This window comes from Thunnus maccoyii, chromosome 18 (genome assembly GCF_910596095.1).
Source record: "Thunnus maccoyii chromosome 18, fThuMac1.1, whole genome shotgun sequence".
NCBI lineage: Eukaryota > Metazoa > Chordata > Actinopteri > Scombriformes > Scombridae > Thunnus > Thunnus maccoyii.
In genome coordinates this window covers 20515559-20519877 of record NC_056550.1, presented here as the reverse complement: position 1 = coordinate 20519877, position 4319 = coordinate 20515559, and the positions used below count along the sequence as shown (strand labels likewise).

At 39.7% G+C, this 4319-nt stretch overlaps 1 long non-coding RNA gene across 1 annotated transcript; it reads left to right on the top strand.

Annotated features, from left to right (window-relative positions):
• The first annotated feature begins 1507 nt into the window (after window positions 1–1507).
• On the top strand, window positions 1508–3919 carry LOC121883410. The gene is made up of 2 exons (XR_006092215.1): window positions 1508–1991; window positions 2124–3919. It is a non-coding gene; the product is annotated as an uncharacterized LOC121883410 (long non-coding RNA).
• The last annotated feature ends 400 nt before the right edge of the window (window positions 3920–4319 follow it).

Sequence of the window (4319 nt, the reverse complement as noted above, 5' to 3'; positions counted from 1 at the left end):
TACTTCAAAATGTTGAGAAATCCACCAAGAAGTTACATTAAAATCTTCTCTCTTTTTGCTGCACTGTGTGATAGTTTGACTTGCGGAATAAACTGAAGACCAAAGTTGGCTAGACATTCATTTTTTGGATGATACATTTGACACTTTTAACTTCAGTAACAGCAGTATATTACCATAGCCCCATTATTTTAAAAAATGACACTAATTGGACCTTTTTAATATGACAGGTGGCAGTTGGTATAATGTCTAAATCTGTAAAGTTGTGTTTTCCTGGTCAGGTATTTAATGTGTTGAGCAACAAGATTTGTTTAGATTTTCAGGCCTATGACACGTATAAGCTCATATAGTTTTAAGTATAATTAACTTTGAATTTCTTGCATTCTCATGTTAATCAATCCAACTCATGCACACATGCACATTTGAATTATCCTCAGGAAACTGAAGCAGCCACATACTCCTACATACATTTCTTTGAGAGAGGAGGGAGGACAGCAACATTTTGAGCCCAGCTTTGAAAAATAAGATATTTACATTCACCAGTTGTAATATTGGAGCTGATCTGAAGAAATTACTTTAGCTCCCCCTCTACCTCTAGTGGGAGTAATCTCAAGTGTTGTACTCCTGGGTGAACCCAGTGGGCATCAGGTGTTACCAACCAATCAACAATTTAGAGAAAGTGTCCTTAAAATTGTATTGACCTTGACACACAGTCCGTGAGATGCTGTAGACTGCTCCCTGTGGTATCCAGCCTGCTTAAAAATGAAGCCTGTGGTCTACTCTGATGCCAATACACATCTTTTAAATTGATTTATCATCTTTCCTGATTATACAATCACCATAATTTTCACAAGCAGACAATAGGTTGTATTATCTGTATCTGTATTATCTATTATCACTGCAGTGGCCAAACATCAGAATAATATTTCAATGTAAAAGTGTTAAGATGAAACAAACATGTTGTTTCTCAAAAAACTGTACACAATGAAGGTTTTGCTAGTGAATGATTTATGATCAGGAACTGTCGATCAATGAGTGCTTACTTCACTCTGCAGTACTTAACAGCTTGGCAGCTGGGCTGGAGGAGGGTGTGCAAAAGCATACAAACCTTTTGCATGCTGCACAGTCTCATGCAACAGACTGCACAGAGTGAGCAACACACTGTATCACTGCTCTTTAAAAGGTCCACTCTGATAGAGAGTGTGATGGGAGGTGTGTCATGAACGCTGCTGGGCAGATCAGTTTTGGTGTTGTCTTAAGGGTCAAAAATGACCCGCCACCATGTTAAACAGCAGAGAAAATCCCCTAAATGATCTTTTTTCAACTTGAAATTTTAAGACTTTTCCTAGAATGACCCCAAAATTAGAAAAAGTTAAACATCTCCTTTTTTCATATTTCCATCAAAGCTGTACAAAGGTTGTCTTAGGGTCATTTTTGAGTATTTTTAGTACTCCTAGTTCTCTCTTTGCTGAAGCTTTGAGTGCATATTTAGTTCCCAACAACTTAGAGCAAGAGAACAATGATTTAGAAGAGGATGTATCTGAAGAAGAATATGGGGAAGAATACAACCCCGAGAACAATGCATCACCTTCAGATGAAGAAGAAATCCCCCAAGCTGAAATAGAGACAGCAAAATAAGACAGTCCTTGTCACCATATGACAACCAGGGCAGGATGGCAGCACAAAATATCATAATGATGACCCCAGGGCCCACAATTCCTGCAGTAGCCCATGTCCAGGACATCGCCTCAACATTCTACATGTTCATTACACCAGCCATTGAAAAGATCATCCTGGAGATGAAAAATTTGGAGGGTTTACCGTAAATAAGGAGACATCTGGAAAAGGATGGATAAGATGATGACCTGCAAGATGTGTGAGAGACAAACTGGCGGCCATAAGAGAGTTCTGGGAGATGTGGGTGGAGCGTCTGCCATACTTCTACAACCCTGAGCCTGAAGTAACAGTGGATAAACAACTGGCTCCATTCAGAGGTAAATTTTTATTTTCATATCTGTAACGTGTTTTTCACTGTTCATTTTATTACGTATTGCTGTAATATTGATTTATGTGATTGTTTTCTGTGACACTGATACTAATAACTGATAGTGATCTCTTTTTTCAAGAGACAGTATACGCCCAGCAAGCTAGCAAAGTATGGCGTCAAGATATGGGCAGCCTGTGACACACAATTCAGCTACGCTTGGAACATGCAAGTCTACACAAAGACAACCAGTGGAGGCCCAGAGAAGAACCAGGAGATGCGGGTTGTGCTAGAAAGAACAAGCCTGAGCTTCCTCCCTGCACTCCTCGCAACAAGGGGGAGAGAGGCTTTCTCATCAAAGTTTGCCTTCATCCCCACCACCACTCTAGTTTTTTTACCTCCCAAAGAGGAACAAGAATGTGGTCTTCCTGAGCACACTGCACAAAACGGCTGAGATCAGAGATCGTGAGGAGAGGAAGCCAGCCCTCATCCTGGACTACAACCACAACAAAGGAGCTTACAGCTGCAGGAGGATGACTGCCCACTGGCCCCCTGCTCATCTTCCATAACATTATTTATGTGTCCTCATACAATGTCTTTGTGATATGGAACAAGATCAACCCTACCTGGATGCTGGATAAGCGGAACAAGAGGAGGGTGTTCCTGGAGCAGCTGGGAAAGGCATTTGTAACCCCACACATTCAAAGAAGTGAGCGCCTCCCCTGCACAGCAGCCTCTGCAGCGCTTATGAAAGCTATTCAGGGGGCTGAATCTTGTTCTGATTCACCTGAGGCTGCAGCTGGGGCAGGCAAGAGGAGGAGATGCCAATTCTGCTCCCCAAAGATGGACTGTAAAACAAATACTGTGTGCTGCAGATGTGAGGAATACATCTGCAAAGTCCATGCACACACACCTGCATATTGTTCTACACTGTCCCACTTATTAGAGTTGATTTATTTATGCTCCTCAAGTTTTGTTTTGTATCTGTTATTTTATTCTGGTTTATTGTTGTTTGTTTATACACCTTGTAGGTAGGGCAATGGTTCAAAAATGGGAGAAGACTAGTATTCTGTAGTTGAATTCCTTGTTGTACAGTATATAAGTTGTACACTATATGTTGCCAAAAAAGACTTTCTGCATATTTCTGCTACTTTCTTAGGCTATACAAGTGCTATCTCTTGCTAAAAAAAAACACATTTACACCTATGCAGTACCTTTAGCAATAATAATAGTAATAAGCCCCTACTTTAGTAAATAAAACAATTATGGCAGACGTGCTATAATAAAAAATGCCCCCAGCGCTCAGAGCATCCCCATCGGGTATTCAGGAGTATAATTGAGTTCTGTGTGAACTTTTTTCACCCACAAACAGATCGATGTGTAACTGCAAACCTTTGATGTGTAACTGCAAACATTTGTGCAAATCTTCTTTATGCACTCACACACTGGAAATTATTTGTGCAAATCTTTATCATTTGTTCACAAAATGTCATACACAGCTACAGATCTCCTTACGGATTCAAAAATTATATTTGTTCAGATTTTTTTTTTTTTACACATTCAAACAATTGAATTTCATTTGATCAAAATGTTTTTACATATTCACACATTTGAATGTATTCATATTTAATGTTTTCACATATTCACATACCTATTTTGAGCCCATACGGGGGCAAAGTTATTAGATTAACATATCGTTCTCTAAGAGTCAACATGGTGAAGGTCTTGATTTTACATCTGAGTGACTCAAGCTCAGTTTCATTTAAGCCTGAAGGTATAGAAGTGAAGAACTCCTTAGATTCCCCTATGGAGGATAAGAAAGTATGTGCTGCCTGTTGAACCCACAAACAACAAGCCGTAAGGAAAGCAACACACACATGCACGCACACACACACACACACACACACACACACACACACACACACACACACACACACACACACAAAAAAGATGTTTCCATTTAAACACTTGCCCATGTGCATGCGTATGCACACAGTAAACTTTGAAATTGCCTTTCTAAAAATAGACACGCTGTAATACTTACTGTACCCTCAACCATAGCAAATGGTATCTACAGTAAAAAAAAAAAAAAAAAAAAAAAAAAAAACACATTTGGAGGCAGAATGGGTTTCCTGATAGCTTCATGAAAGCAAGATACTGGTGTGCTATTCCTTCACTCATTCAATATTAAAGTAGCATGGCATGCTTTTTAGAGCACACATAATGATGTCGTAATAGCCCTACAGAGAAATGGAACATGGCTGGTCGCGGACTTTGCTAACAAAGTACAAAATAATACTGCTCTGAGCATGTGTGAAAGCCTTCCCCTCAATAGGAA